This window comes from Bos indicus, chromosome 18, assembly GCF_029378745.1.
Source record: "Bos indicus isolate NIAB-ARS_2022 breed Sahiwal x Tharparkar chromosome 18, NIAB-ARS_B.indTharparkar_mat_pri_1.0, whole genome shotgun sequence".
Taxonomy (NCBI): domain Eukaryota; kingdom Metazoa; phylum Chordata; class Mammalia; order Artiodactyla; family Bovidae; genus Bos; species Bos indicus.
The window spans coordinates 54,421,073-54,437,991 of record NC_091777.1 but is presented as its reverse complement, the minus strand read 5'-3'; positions in this window follow the sequence as shown (position 1 = coordinate 54,437,991).

The following is a 16,919-nucleotide window of genomic DNA, read 5'->3' as shown; positions in this document are numbered from 1 at the left end:
CATAAAGATGGCAGCTTAATAATTCTCCATTGTGTAGACATACTGTGTTTTGTTCATCCCCTCATTTTTTGATGTCAGTTGGTTTGCTTCCTAGACTTTACAATTTTTTTAATTGACTAATCCGTTTTCTTTTTTGGCCGCACTGTGTCTTTGTCGCTGCGCTCAGGCTTTCTCCAGCGGCAGCGGGTAGGGGCTACCCTCTAGTTGCGGTGTATGGGCTTCTCATGGCGGTGGCCTCTCTCGTGGAACACGAGCCCTAGGGACCACAGTCTTCAGCAGTTGCGGCTCCGGGGCTCCAGAGCACTGTCTCACTACTTGTGGAACATGGGCTTCGTTGCTCCGAGGCGTGTCGGATCCTCCTGGAACCAGGGAGCAAATCCTTGTCTCTTGCATTGGCAGGCAGATTCTTTACCCTGAGCCCCCAGGGAAGCACCCCCCAACAGGCCTTTCGAGTCTTCTGAATTCAGCACCCCAATCAGATCTTATCCATTTGAATTAATAAATGACAATATTTTAAAAATTAGCCCAGCACCTGGCATGAAATGAGTCAGCAACTGGAAGTTATGTGTTTATGACCATGGGGAAACAAATGGGCCCTTTGGCTGGCTCCACGTGCTCCTTCCTCCTCAACCCCCGCCCCCCCCACCTCATTCTCCATTCTGGAACACTCCTGCCTGGGAAACTGCATCGCCTCTGAGCCTCCCCGATGCTGGCCCAGCCCAAGGCCAGCTCTAGAGATGTTTGATCTGACCACTTCAGAGCCTTCATCTTGGGCCTGCAGCCCATCAGAGGTGGCTAGAACTGGGAATCCTCCCCACATGGGCCTTTGAGGATAAGATGAAAGAGGCTGGGGATCCTCCCCAGAGAATCCTTTGAGGATGGGATGAAAGAGGCTGGGCTGGGTCAGGAAGAGGCGTAAGCAGAAGGGAGGTCAGGAAGCAGAGAAGGCAGGCCTTCCTGGTGATGACCAGGGCATTTACTGAGCACCTGCTGTGTACTCAGGCTTGTGCTGGGTAGTGCTGGAGACACAGTTGTGACTGGCTCTACTTCACAGGGTAGAGAGGGATACAGGTCTGTGACCAGGGAACTACAACCTAGAGTGAACAGGATTAGGGTGAGGGAGCCTGATGCAGTCAAGGAGGGCTTCCAGGAGGAGGGGACACCCAGCTCCTTGCAGAGTCTCTGACATCCCTCATGAAAACCTACCTTTCTGGCTGCCTCTGATGACACTTTCCATCACTCCCTCAAATCTAGCCACACTGGCCTTCTTTCTGATTCCACAACTCTCCGAGCTCATTCTCATTCCTCTGAGCCATCGCACTTGCTGTTCCCTCCTCCTGATTCTCTCTTCCCAGTTCTTCACCAGGTGAACTCCTTCTCCTCATTCAGACTGCAGACGACTTACTCTTGTAGTTTTTAGTTCTTTTAAAGAATTCTCTTGTTTCTGGTTCCTACTGACTCCTTTGTTTCCTGCCCTTCCCAGCTAGGATGTGGCCTCTCCTTAACACTTGCTCCCTGACCCCTGGCAGGGTGCCTGACAAACCCTTGATGCCTGGTAAATCTCTGTGACATGAAGGAAGGAAGCTAAGACCTCCGGGCTAAACCAGGGTCCAGGGAAGAGGCAGGGGAAAGGAGTTCCAGGCGGAGGGAACAGAAGGGACAAAGGCACTGAGCCTTTGGAGAGGCAGTTGGTGTTTCAGAGGCGCTGAGGAGGTGGTGTGTGGCTGGAGGGAGGCTCCAGATGAGGGAAGCAGGGAAGCGGGAGGAAGAGGCGGGGAGAGGAGCAGGGAGCGGGAGGAGAGAGGAGGAGGTCCGAGGATGAGTGGGAAGGCTGAGGGAGAGCAAGAGAGAGGAGTTTGTATCCGCTGACGCTGACCGGGTGGGGAAAGTGGACTCTTACGGGGATCTTTTCATGTAGAGGCGGAGCTGCCTTTTTTTGGGAGACCCGCCTGTCTGGCTTGCAAAAACCCCAGGCTTGAGGGACAGGGCTGGCCTCCCAGAGCCTTCTAAGGGCTTCGTGGAGAACATTCCACAGTCGGACCTTCTGGAACAGGCCATGAAGGCTTGGCAGCCGCATCCGGCCCCCGCTCCCGGGTCACTGCCCTGGCCTCCTCCTGGCTCAGGCTTGCTCTCCTGGGTATCCCAGCTCACACGGCAGCCTGTGGCAGTACTTTTAATAGAACACTTGAAAAAAAATATTAATAGGTAATTAAAGGCACATGGCACAGATTTCCAAAGGCACACAAGGGATACAGCGAAACCTTTCTCGTCTCCGTTCCCCCGGAGCGCTTCCTGCGAGGCTCTGGGGCCGGCAGTCCCTTGGATTTTCTCCCAGAGACTGTCTGTCATATGTAAGTACAGCTAGGGGAATATTATTCAGGTTATTTACACCATTCTGCAGCTTATTTAAAAAAAATTTTTTTTATTCATTTTTAAAAAACTGACCTAGAGTTGATTTACAATGTTGTGTTAATTTCTGGAAACAAAGTGATTTAGATATATATGTGTGTGTGTATTTTCAGATCGTTTTTCATTTTAGGTTATTGTTGCTGTTATTGTTCAGTTGCCAAGTCGTGTCTGACTGCACGACCCCGTGGACTGCAGTACACCAGGCTTTCCTGTCCTTCACCATCTCCCAGAGTTTGCCCAGGTTATAGGTTATTACAAGAGATTGAACAGAGTTCCCTGTGCTATATACAATAGGTCCTAGTTTATCTAGTTTATATATGGTAGCTCGTACCTGTTAATCCCAAACTCCTAATTCATCCCTCCCCCCTTTCCCCTTTGGTAAGCATAAATTTGTTTGCTGTGTCTGATTCTGTTTTTTAAATAAGTTAATCTGTATTTTTTTTTTTTGGCCACAGTGAGGCTTGTGGGATCTTAGTTCCCCAAGCAGGGATCCGACCAAGACCTCAGCAGTGAAACTACTGAATCCTGCCCACTGGTGGTTAGTCTTGTTGTCCAGTTGCTAACTTGTGTCCACTGGACCACAGGGAATTCCCCAACTGTATGATTATTTTTAGATTCCACATATAAGTGATATATGATATTTTTCTTTCTCTGTCTGACTTCACTTCGTATGATACACTCTAGATCCATCCACGTTGCTGCAGATAGCATTACTTCATTCTTTTTTTATGGCTGAGTAGTATTCTATTCTGTCTATGTACCACATCTTCTTTACCCATTCATCTGTTGATGGATACTCAGGTGGCTTCCATGTCTTGGCCATCGTAAATAGTCTATGCTTCATTTTTTTACCTAAGTGTATACTTATTTATTCAATAAATATTTATTGAGCACCCTATATGCCAGGCACTCTTCTAGGCACTGGAGTTAGATCAGAGAAGAAAACAGACAGAACCCCCTGCCTTCAAGGAGCTAATATTCTAGTGGGGGAGACAGTCAATGAATAAAATGACAAGAACTTTTTTTTTTGGCTTCAGGGTCATGGGGGGTCTTAGCACTCCATGTGTGATCTTAATTCCCAGACCAGGGATTGAAGCCACGCCCCCTTCATTGGAAGTGTGAAGTCTTAACCATTGGATCACACGGAAGCCCTGGCAGGTATTAATACATTTTAACATTACATAGTAGGTTGGATGGCACAGTCAGTGCTGTTGCTAGAACATAAGGCAAGCAAAGAAGGTGGAATGTTGAGGAGGCTGGAAGGTTTCTATTTTTTTAACAGGGTGGTCAGAAAAGGCCTCGATAAATGTGGCATTTGAGTAAAGGCCTGGAGGAGGGGAGGAAGCGAGTCATGTGTGTTATGTGAGTGGGAGAAGGGTAACAGCAAGTGCAAAGGCCCTGAGGTAGGTGTGAGCCGGAAGTGTTCCAGATCCATCCTGGAAAGGAGAAGTAACGGGGAGGGCATGTGTATCTGTGGGGGGTGCGATAGAGTCCTGCAGAGCCTTGTCTGTAAATTGACTTTGCTGTTTCATCTTGGAACTGTTCCGTGGTGTGTGGGTGCCAACTTGTAACAGTTTGTGAGGGCTGATTGCTAAACTTCCGGGAATTGTGCAAGCCTGTCATTAAGGATAGCTTTCACCAAAACTTAAATTATAAAAATTTACAACTCGGTAAGTTTGTACATTGCCTGGGAAATCCACTGGACAGAGGAGAAAGGCGGGCTACAGTCCATGGGGTGGCAAAGAGTCGAACATGACCTAACAACTAAACAACTCAAAAAATTCTGTTATGCACAACGATAAGTAGGCACAATTTATCGCTTCTTAACTGTTATCCTAAAGGAAATCAATCCTGAATATTCATTGGAAGGACTGATGCTGAAGCTGAAGCTCCAGTACTTTGGCCACCTGATGCAAAGAGCCAACTCATTAGAAAAGACCCTGATGCTGAGAAAGATTGAAGGCAGGAGGAGAAGGGGACAACAGAGGATGAGATGGTTGGATGGCATCACCGACTCAATGGACGTGAGTTTGAGCAAGCTCCAGGAGATGGTGAAGGACAGGGAAGCCTGGCGTGCTTCTGACTATGGGGTCACAAAGTATGAAAATCTCACATCATGGTGAGCTATTGAGGAGATCTTCCAAGTTCTGCCTTCAGTGAGGCCACGTTGGTAGCTTACAATCAGCTGTGATGGAAGTATTAACACTTCCGTATGTGCCTGTGTGCCAAGTCACTTCAGTCCTGTCTGACTCTGCAACCCAATGGACTGTAGCCCGCCAGGCTCTTCTGTCCGTGGGGATTCTCTGGGCAAGAAAAATGGAGTGGGTTGCCATGCCCTCCACCAGCGGATCTTCCCGACCCAAGGATCAAACCCACTTCTCTTATGTCTCCTGCCTTGGCAGACAGGTTCTTTACCACTAGTGCCACAGACACTGGCAAACGCTACATGTCAGGACTGTTTCTTCCCCCAGAGACCTGGCAGTTAAACATTTACCAGCCCACCAACCTAATGCATAGAGATGTGGCTCATTCTTTTGTAAAGCTGCATAGTACTCCAATGCACAGATGGGCCATGGCGTAGCTTGCTGCTACCTTCCTGACGGTTGTTTGACTAGCATCCAGTCTCTTAGGCACACAAACAGTGTTGATTTCCCGCCTGTGTGCCTGTAACGGTAGGATCAACTCCTTGAGGAACTGCTGTGTCAGAGGCCATGGGACCTTCTAATGTGAATGCCTCTTGCCTAATACATCTCCATGGAGGCTGTACCAATATCCACAGCCTCCAGCAAATGGGTCAGAGTTCAGAGGCTTCTTCTAAGGACGCAGATTTGATTGTGTCACTCTGCTGTTTAAATCCTTAAATGACTTCTGCTGCTCCCAGGACAAAGCCTTCAGGTTTTTACCAAGGTCTAGGCCCCTCATCATCAGGCCTTGTCCTTTTCTTTCTGCAAGTGGAGGGTGGCACGATGACCCCCCTGTGACCACTCGTAAATTCCACATTGCAGTCACCTTGATCATCTGCTGTTTGTCCCCGGAAATGGGCCATGTTCCCACCTACTCTTGTTTGTTCATGCCTGTACCTTCCCTGGGAATTACTTCCCAGCATCTTAATCACCTGGCTAACTCCCACTGCATCATTCTGTCCCTTTAGAAAAAAAAATCATTTATTTTAGTTTTGGCCATGCTGCATCTTACTTCCCCAACCAGGGATTGAACTTATGCCCCCTGCAGTGGAAGCTCAAAGTCCTAACCACTGGACCGCCAGGGAAGTCCCAATTATGTCCCTTTTTGTTTCAAAAGGCTGAAAACCCCAAGGTAACTGTCTTCTGCAAAATCGGGAATTGATCAGCTCATCTGAGTAAAGGAATCACCAAGTCGGGTTTCAGGAGTTTCAATGATTCCATGAAGCCAGTCTTGGCCTGTCAGATCTGTTCTCTTCAACACTGGGACTTTTTGGCACCCCTGCCTTCAGAAAGGTGGCTCAGCAGGTAGAGAATCCACTTGCAGTGAGGGAGATGCAGAAAATGTGGATTCAATCTCTGAGTCAGGAAGATCCCCTGGAAGAGGGTATGGCAGCCCACTCCAGTATTCTTGCCTGGAGAATCCCATGAACAGGAGCCTGGCGGGCTACAGTCCATGGGGTCGCAAAAGAGTTGGACACAACTGAACTGATTGAGCACTCACGCACGCACGCCTTTAGAAAACTCCCTCATGGTCAGAGGAGGCAAAGAATTAGAGGTGGAAAAGAAGGTTCTAGGCAGAGAAAACAGCCCAGAACTGGTGTTCGTAAAGCCAGATCCTGACTGGGTATGGTGGATAACCTGATAGGTTCATAACATCCTGCCGGGTGAACTCCAAGGAGAAGACAAATTCTTGCCCCCATGCTAAATTCTTCAACTGAGGGGACTTCCCTGGTGATCTAGGGGCTAAGACTTCACATTACCAGTGCAGGGGGCCTGGGTTCAATCCCTCATCAGGGAGCTAGATCTCGAATGCTGCAACTAAAGATCCCAGATGCGTGTGTGCTCAGTTGCTTCAGTCGTGTCCGACTCTTTACCACCCTATGAACTGGAGCCCGCCAAGCTCCTCTGTCCATGGGGATTCTCCAGGCAGGAATACTGGAGTGGGTTGCCAAGCCCTCCTCCAGGGGATCTTCCCGACCCAGGGATCGAACCCCAGTCTCTTACATCTCCTGCATTGTCAGGCGGGCTCTTCACCACTAGCGCCACCTGGGAAGCCCCAACTGAGACCCAGCACAGCCAAATAAAGAAATAAATATATGTTTTGAGAAAAATAAATAAATTCTTCAACGGAGAGGCAGGAAGAGCTGCTTGGGTTCCGGAGGTAGAAAACCTGGGTTCAAATCCTGGGGTGATGAAAAATATTCAGAACCAGGTCGGGGTGATGGTTACACACCACTGGGAGTGTGCTCATGGTCACTGAACCGGACACTTGAAAATGGTTGGCAGGGTCACTGCCACGTTATGTCTCCTTTACCACAGTATAAAAGTAATGAGGCGGACGATGCAAAAAAAAAAAAAAATAGAATAAAAACACAAAGAGGAAAAAAAGCCTGACTTACCACTTATCAACCATACCCCTTCTCTGCTGTTCAGTCGCTCAGTCGTGTCCGGCTCCTTTTGACTCCATAAACTGGAGCACACCATACTTCTCTGTACTCTTGTTCATTGGACTATAAAATGAAGACAATAATAGGCCCCCCCCACCACCACACCTGCTTATTTAGAGCCTCAGGTAAATTAACACATGTACAGTCTTTGGGGTAGTATCTGGAATCTAGTTAAATGTTCAACAAATATTAGTTTTGATGGTTAAATCAAAATATTGGGTGGATGGCCCTGTGAAATAGGCCAGATGCAAAATGTTACTGCTTTAGCTTGTTCGGGCTGCTACTCTGACAAAAAGCACAGATAGGGTGGCTTATGAACAACATAGATGTATTTCTCAGGACTTCCTTGGCAGTCCAGTGGTTAAGACTCTGCTCTTTCAATGCAAGGGGCATGTGTTTGAATTCCCTTAGTTCCTGGCAAGGTCCGGGAACTAAGATCCCACAAGCTGAGTGGTGTGGCCAAGAAAATTTATTTTTTGAAAATGTATTTCTCACAGTTCTGGAGGCTGCAAGTCCTCAATTAGGGTAAATGGTTGGCTGAGGCTCTTCTAGGTTATAGACTTCTCACTGCATCCTCCTCACATGGGCAGAAGGGCTGAGGCATCTCTCTGGAGCCTCTTTTTAAGGGCGATAATCCCAACCTTAGGGTACCACCCTCAGGACCTAATGATCTCCCAAAGGTCCTACCTCCTAACACCGTCATCTTGGGGGTTACATTTTTTTTCTTTATATGTATCTATATTTTTAGCTTCTTTTCCTTTATGGGTTATTACATGATACTGAGTATAGTAGGCACTTGTTGGTTATCTGTTTTATGCATGTGTGTGTGCGTGCACACTGTGGTTTCCCTCATATACAGGTGGCGTCAGTGGTAATGAATCCATCTGCAATGCAGGAGACGCAGGTTTGATCCCTGGGTTGGGAAGATCCCCTGGAGGAAGGCATGGCAACCCACTCCAGTACTCTTGCCTGGAGAATCGCATGGACAGAGGAGCCTGGTGGGCTGCAGTCCATGGGGTTGCAGAGTTGAGCACAACTGATTGAGCATGCACGCATACATACGTTAATCACAAACTCCTAATTTATTCTTCCCCCCTTCCTCTTTGGTAACCATCAGTTTTGTTTTGTTTTTTCCTATGTCTGTGGGTCTATTTCTGTTTTGTATATAAGTTCATTTGTATTATTTAAGATTCCACAGGTAAGTGATATCATATGATCTTTGTCTTTATCTGACTTCACTTAGTACAATAATTTCTAGGTCCATCCGTGTTGCTGCAAATGGCATGATTTCATTCTTTTTTTTTTTAATCCCTGAGTATTATTTCTTGTATAAATATACCGCATCTTCTTTATCCATTTCTCTGTTGATGGACATTTAGGTGGTTTCCATGTCTTGGCTATTGTGAATAGGGCTGCAAGGTAGATTTCAACATATGAAATTGGGTGGGGGGAGGGGATGCAAATACTCAGACTATCACAGTCACATGTAGGATTCCATTTGTCTGAAAACATCCAGAATACGCAAATCCTTAGAGACAGAAAGTAGACTAGTGGTTGCCAGGATCCGGTGGGAGGGGGTGCAGGATGACTGCTGGATGGGTGTGGGGTTTCCTTTGGGAAGGTGATGAGAATGACTCGAAATTACCTAGTGGCGATGGTTGTGCAATGTTGTGAAGTTACTAAATGCCACTGTGTCATACACTTTAAAATGGTTGATTTTTATGTGAATTTTACCTCAAACATTTTTTTCCATTAGTACTTTGGGAAAAAAAAAAATGGAATGTATCTTGATGTCCTTCTCAGGCTGCGAAGCCTTGAGACTTCGTTGTCCTGGATGGACTGGGCGCTTCTCTCTTCCAGGGACTGATAAACCACCCCTACACAGGGCCTTAGCTGGCTTGGCTTACAACTCATCCCCTGAGTCTTGCAATAACTAGCTGTGGGTCTTTGGAACTCAGCTTCCGTGTCTGTACCAAGAGGGACTTGGACCCATTGGTTTCTCTTTTTTTTTTTGGCCATGCTGTGAGGCTTTCAAGGGCTTCCTAGGTGGCTCAGTGATAAAGAGTCCCCCTGCCAAAGCAGGAGACACTGGTCTGATCCCTGGGTTGGGAAGATCCCCTGGAGAAGGAAATGGCAACTGACGCCAATATTTTGGCCTGGAAAATCTCATGGACTGAGGAGCCTGGCAGGCTACGGTCCACGGGGTTGCAAAGAGTCAGACACGATTGAGTGACTGAGCACGCATGCACGCACACATGTGAGGCTTGTAGGATCTTAGTTCCCCAACCAGGGATTGAACCTGGGCTATGGCAGTGAAAGCGCTGAATCCTAACCACTGGACCTTCAGGGAATTCCCCAGACCCGCTGGTTTCCAACGTGTCCTCAGATTTCACAGGCCCAGGCATTACTTGAGCCCAATACCGAAGCTGAAGCTCCAACCCTTTGGCCACCTGATGCGAAGAGTCAACTCACTGGAAAAGACCTCGATGCTGGGAAGGACTGAGGGCTGGAAGAAGAGGGGGTGACAGAGGATGAGATGGTTGGATGGCATCACCGACTCAATGGATGTGAGTTTGAGCAAACTCTGGGTGATGGTGAGAGACAGGGAAGCCTGGCGTGCTACACTTCGTGGGGTTGCAAAGAGTCAGACATGACTTAGTGACTGAACAACAACAACAACGAGGTGGTACCCCTTCACCCTACCCTTCCCCCCTAAATGCAGACTCTCTCCCAGCTCTAGGATTTTGTTCAGGGCCGGGGAATCAGCATTCAGACACCCACCCCTGTACTGGACTGCAGACTCTAACTCCTCTCGAAATCAGGCCACCTGCTCCTCACTCCTCTCAGAAAGGGAGACCGGGGCTCCTGGGACTTTTCTCCCGGGATCCAGCTGGCTGCACACAGTGATGGGAGGGACTGGCACTCCAGGTCTCTAGCCCCAGGCAGTCAGAGGTGGCCATTGTCTGCAGACTCACAATGTCCTGGTCCTTCGGGCTGGCCGCCTTCAGAGATGGAGCCCACACAGTCACAGGAACAAACTGTGTGGTTATCCGCCCTCAGAACTGGTTCCTGACAGGGCCTCATCTTTTACAGCCCCAGGGCAGCCTAGTGTCCCCTCAGCCTGCCACCGTCTGTGGCTTGGCTTGCCTCTGACCGGGGCTCTCTAAAGAGAAAAGCTAATAATCACAGTAATAAAAGCCTCCCCAACATACTGCCTCTTAATACATCGTCCAGACCCATGCAAAGGGCTTTGGTCATGCCATTTGTTCGTTTCTTGTTTTTTTGGTTTTGTTTTTTGTTTGTGCTCTGCTGGATGTGGGATCTTCATTCCCTGGCCAGGGATTGAACTTGTACCCCCTCCAGGGGCAGCACAGTCTTAACCACTGGACTGCCAGGAAAGTGCCCTCTCACATTCTCTTACACCACTGGGGTGGAAACGCCATTCATCCTGTTTTAGACCAGAGGATCTGAGGCTCAGAGGTGGAATCCTTAGTCCAAGGTCAGCTAAGGAGTGGGCAGGCTCATCTCTCTGGCCCTGCCCCCTCTGCCTTTGATCATTTGATGTTGTTGGTCAGTCACGACGTCGAGTCTGACTCTTTATGACCCCATGGACTGCAGCACTCCAGGCTTCCTTGTACTTCACTGTCCCCCAGAGTTTGCTCAGACTCGTGTCCACTGGGTCGATGATGCCATCCAACCATCTTGTCCTCTGCCGTCCCCTTCTCTTCCTGCCCTCAATCTTTCCCAGCATCAGGGTCTTTGTCAATGAGTCCATCATCATAGCCTATCTCCCTGGAAGCATCAAATATCTTTCTCTGCTGGTCACCTGAGCTCCTGGACACCTGTGGAGTCCCAGGGCAGGGCCTGGAGTGGTGGCAGGGTCGACTTCCTTGGAAAACAGCTCCCATGGCCTTGGCTGATCTGGACGAAGGGCACTGTCCAACTCTCCCAGCTCTGGGCCTCGAGAAACCTGAGTTACATGTTGCACACAAGCTGCAGGGGCCGGACAGCCTACAGCTGGGGGAGGTGGGGCAGAGCAACCCAGACAAGCCCGCTTTTAAATAAATAACTAGAGAGGTAGGAAAGGAAGGTCTGGGCCAGTCTCCAGTACCCCCAGTTGCAGCTTCCCAGCCAGGCCAGAAAGCATGAAGTCCCCACGATTCTTGGCCCTGATAGACCCAAGGGTTCTGCTTCCTCGTTTCCTTCCTGTTTCTTAAAGACTCAACCCATACTCCCAAAGTCCCTACTGTGTGCCTGGCCCCACGAAGGGCGATGCCTGGGGGGATTCAGCAGTGGTTGAGAAGGTCCCCATCCCCAGTCCAAGGGAGGGCACAGACTCATCCCCAGAGAGTGACCAACCAGAGTGGGCAGGGCTGGATGGGGGAGTCCAAGGCGCTGGTGGGGACTAGAGGGACACCTGAGCCGGCCTCAGGGTCATGGAGACTCCAGGGATGCCTCAGGGGAAATCTGAAGATCTTAGTTACTTGAAGAGAAAAGCATGTGAGAAAAAGAGGTGAGGAAATAGGTCTAAAAATTTAAGGAGGGAGATCACGTGGGGCTCCTTCGGCCACCGGTTTTCAAGCTGTTTTGAATTAGAGACACCATAAAGTGTTTATTTTGCACGCAACACAGTATGTGTATGAACAAGTATGCACACACATGCATAAATTAAAATTTCACGAAACAGTAATGACTTGTACACTATGTTCTATTTGACCTTTTTTTCACTTTTTTAATCGAAGTATAATTCCTTTACAATGTTGTATTAGCTTCTGCTGTACAACGAAGTGAATCAGCTATATGTACGCATGTATCCCCTCCCTCTCGAACCTCCCTCCCACACCCCTCCTCTATTTGACATTTTGAAAAATTAACTGCTTGGAACCCACTACTTTATTTCATGCCCTATTAATAGGTTAACACTGGGGTTTGAAAATATAGATGTCCAGGCTGTGCTTAGAACACCTGGACTCCAATCAAAGGAGGAGAATTCTAGAATCAGCAGGCGTGATGTCTTAGGTCAGCTCAAGGATTCTCCCATCCTCCTATCCCTCTGGGAACGTGGTGTGATTGTACTTACCTCCCTTTGGAAGGTAGCCTTGAAGCCCAGGAATCTGCATTTTAACAGACAATAGGAGCTGTGAGACTTGGGAAATTTAAGAAACAGTGATGTAGTGATAAACTCCGAGAGGACAGGGCAGAATCTGCTTTGGCCATTTGCACAGACCCCAGAAGGTGCTTAGAAAACATGTGTTCAAGGAATGATTTTAACTTCAGTCTTTTTATTTCTGTCTACCTGATCTAAGGCTTCCCTGGTGACTCAGTGGTAAAGAATCTGCCTTCAGTGCAGGAGCCACAGGAGATGTGGGTCCAATCCCTGGGCCAGGAAGATCCTTGGAGGAGGGCATGGCAACCCACTCCAGTATTCTTGCCTGGAGAATCCCACGGACAGAGGGTCGCAAAGAGTCAGACGTGATTGATAGCACTTCTCTCCAGCTTCAGTTCTCAGTGATTTCCTGCTTCCACTCTGCCGGATGGAACTCTTCTTGGTTTCATAAATTTCCCATCTCCAGGTCTTCGCCCTTTCTGTCTCCTCTGCCTGTTTCCTTTTCCTCCTCTCTTCACTGTATGGCTCTGACATCCTTCCAAATGCAGCTCATATGTCCCCTCTTGCAGGAAGCCTTCCCTGACTCCATTTCCCAAGCTGGGTTTCCCCTCTGAGCTCCTCCATTCCAGCCTTACTCACTCTGGGTCATCACTGTCTGTCTATCCCACTGGATTCTGAACCCCAGGAGAATAGGAACTAGGCTCGTTTCAGCCACTGATGGGTCCCCAGTGCCACCCAGAACAGGGCACCCAGTAGGTACTCAGAAAAGGTCCAGTGAGTGCATGAACGCAAATCTGAAGTAGGAGGAGAGGCCTGATCACAGGCTTGATGGAGAAGCCTGAAGCCCTGGAGTTTACTCAATCCCTCCTGAGGTCAGACACCTAGTCCTCTAGGGAGGATGAAGTTCAGAACTATGCCCATTCCACAGGCAACAAACTGAGACCAAAAAGGACCTTCTTGTTCTCATCCCAGCCTTCTCCTGGACCCTCTCACCTCCTTCTCAGAGTCTTTTTTTTTTTTTCCTAATGATGAAATCTGAATCTGGGTAGGAGGTTTGGCTGAATAGCAAGAAAGCTGGCCGAGACCAGTTGTCTGTTTTTCTCTCCGAGCCTGAGGAGGACAAGGGGTGGGACATTCCTGGCCAATCCTGAACCAAATCCTCAAACCCTGCCCTCATGGCTGGGACCCACTCTGTACTTCCTGAAGGTTCTGGGATTCCAGGATCCCTTGAGTTCTGGAGCCTTCTCCCTTCCTCCCCTCCCTGTCTGGCAGCCCTGTAGGTGGCCAGTGACTAGACCAAGCCTGGCCCACGCTCATGTTGCCCAGCTGGCCTGGGTTGCTTCTCCATTGCCAGGGGCTCTAATTACCAGGAAGGCTGCCAGCAGCTTGCTGGTTCCCAGCCTGGCCACCTGGTGCTGGGTCCCACCTGGGACCTCTCAGGCTCTTTTGCTCTGTGGTCCCTGGGGCCTGAACATTCCTGGGCAGAAGCACCAGTCCGTGAGTCTGCGGGAACTCACGGAGAGCCTTTTTTTTACTTTCACCCTTAGGTATAATGTCGATATCAAAAAGTCTTCGGAGCTTAAAATACCATGAGGCTATGATTTGCCAGACACCAAGCCAAACATTTTATACACATGAACTTGGTTCACCCTCCGTGACCTTGGAGGCAGATGCTACCCTTTAAGCCCATTTCACAGTCATGCAAACTAAGGCTGGAGGATTGAGTGACTTGCTGGAGGTCATTCAGCTACTAAGCCATGAGACACGAAGATGATGGTTTCGTGGTGCCGTGCTGGACTACAAAGCCACAGACTTCCTTCCTGTAAGTTTCCATTCTGAGCAGTTTCTGTGAATTCTTGCAGAGATAGTCAATGCAGAGGAAACATTTATATATATTTTTTTAAATTTACTTTATTTTATATATTTTACTTATTTTTAATAAATTTTTATTTTAGTTATTTATTTTAACTTTATTTAATTACCTATCAATAATTACCTTAAATGTAAAGGGTTGAATGCCCCAACCAAAAGACAAAGACTGGCTGAATGGATACAAAAACAAGACCCCTATATATGTTGTCTACATATTTTATTTTTATAAATATTTTAATTATTTTTACAGATTCTTAACCACTGGACCACCAAGGAAGTCCCTATATACATATTATTATATGTATACATATATTTTTTGTTATATAGATTGTTTTTTTCCCCCACAGATGGTAGGGTGCCCTGTCTTATATACTCGTCCTGCATCTTACCTTTATTTCCTTAGCAATATTTCTTGACCACCTGATTTGGTACTGAAAGCTGCCCTCCACCCAGATCCCCGTCTGTCTCACTCTATCTGGTGCCTCTCACTGGGTCAGGAGGGCTTCCCAGGTGGCACTGTATAAAGAGTCTGCCTGCCAGAGCCAGAAACTCGGGCTCCACCCCTGGGTGGGGAAGATCCCCTGGAGGAGGGCATGGCAACCCACTCCAGCATTCTTGCCTGAAGAATCCCATGGACTGAGGAGCCTGGCAGGCTACAGTCCCTGCGGTCGCAAAGAGTTGGACACGACTTAGTGATTAAACAATAACAACAACAAAATGTTCCATTCAGTGGATACGGTTTGTTGAATGATTGAAGGAATGAATTACTGAATAGACAGATGCCTGGCTAAAGAGCTTGGACTTTGTCCTGAGAGAAGCCACTGGGGTGACTAGATTAGATCTGTGCTTTTGAACATTCTAGGCTCTTCTCATGTACTTGTCCCTTTATTCTTTCCCTGGATTTGGTCCAACCCCTCCCTATTCCAACTGGGATGCCTCCTCTTCCAGGCAGCCCTCCTTGACCCCTAGTCCGGGTCAAGCATCCCGTCTGGGCTCCTTCAACCCAGCTCTGCTCGCTCTGTGTTGTCACAATCGGAGGGTGTGTTTGTCACCTCCTCTGGACTGTGATTCTCCAGAGGATAGGGTTACGACTATCTTGGTCATTCTTGGATCCCTGGCACCACCTATCATAGGGCCCAAAGCTGTGATCAGAATAGATGATGGTCCCTGGAAGGAAATAGCTCTGCTTGGGATGGGGATCAACTGTAGGATAGCTGAGGTGTCAGATAAGGGTTGAGGACAAATCTCAGTTCAAATCTGGGCAGTTCAAATCTCCTGCCCAGGTAGGGGTGGGGCCACAACAAACCTCATTATCCTGTCTGCTTCCAAGTCACTAAAACGGGATTGATCTTAAAGATTAGTGAAGATCTGAAAATGTTTGATAGCATTCACACAAGGGCAGAAACCCCTCTTGCTGCCTTAGAGGTTTGGACCAGGTTTGATCCCTGCTCAGGGAACTAGATCTCACGTGCCACAGCAAGAGCCCAGGTGCCGCAACCAAAGATTCTGCATGTTGCAACTCAAAGATCCCGCTTGCCGTGATGAAAAGTTTCCACGGGTCACAGTGAAGATCAAAAATTCCACGTGCGGAAGCTAAGACCCAGGGCAGCCAAAGAAGTTAGTTAAATAAGTATTTAAAAAAGAGAGATTTCTTCCCAGATTGTCCCAGTGGGCTCCTTCTTGTCATTCAGATTTCATGGCAAATGTCACCTCCTCAGAGTGGTCCATCCTGTACTGTTCTTGCTGTATCTGCTGGGCAATGAACGGTTTCTCTTTCTCCAGATCTTATTCCCACCTGAAAACCCAAGTTCATTTCCTCATCTCCCCTTGCTAGAACGCTAGTGAGGAGTTTTGTATGAGTTATTATTTTTAAATTTTACTTAGAAAGTTTTTATCAAAGGATGGTTGATTTACAATGTTGTGCTAGTTTCTGATCTCTAACAGTGATTCAGATATATATATGATTCATATATATATATATATATGTATATGATTCAGATGCGTATATATATATATATAGTTTTCTTTTCAATTATAGGTTATTGTAAGATATTGAGGGAATTCCCTGGTGGTCCAATGGTTAGGACTCATGTTTCACTGCCAGGGCCTGGATTCAACCTCTGGTTGGGGAACTAAGATCTTGCAAGCCACATGGCATGGCTCCCCCCCAAAAAAAATAATGAATATATTTCCTGGGCTTTATTTTTAATTTTTTCCTTACTGTGGAATCCCCAGCACCTTGAATGGCACTTGGCCCCTAGTAATGGCCCGAGGAGTATTTGTGGAATGAACAGAGTGCTGAGGAATTGTCCCCTCGTGTTTTGCGTCAGGGGTCTCTGTGTACACCATCAAATTCACACTCACAGTGACTCTAGGACAAATGTGGAAACTGATGCTTAGCTGATAAGTGGTGGAGCCAGGACTCAAACCAGTCTGTGTGGCTTTAGGGCCCACGTTCTGTGTCTAGCAGAGCGCCAAGCATGTGGGAGTTTAACGTGAGTGTCGAATGAATACAGCTTTAGACTCGGAGGGTTGGGTGATGGACGGGGGCCTTCTGAAGTAGGAGGCGTGGAATCTGGGAGAATTTAGGAGGGAGAGCATCCAAGAGACCCAGGAAGGAGGTCTATATGGCCACTTGTGCCTGGGTGGTGGGCTGTTCAGGTTCTGGGCAAATTCTCTGCTCGGTTTGGCCCCTTCAGTTCCTGCCAGATGTCATCATAAGCTCTCAAAGCTCCTGTCCAGGCAGGTGGAGGGCTAGGGCTGGCTGAGACCAAGTGACCAGGAGGAATAATTTACCACCAGGGGCAAACACCATCTGGAGCTGGTTGGGGACTCCCAAACCATGTTCTTCAATAATAATGACAATAACAACAATAGGGTCTTCCTTGGTGGTCCAGTGGC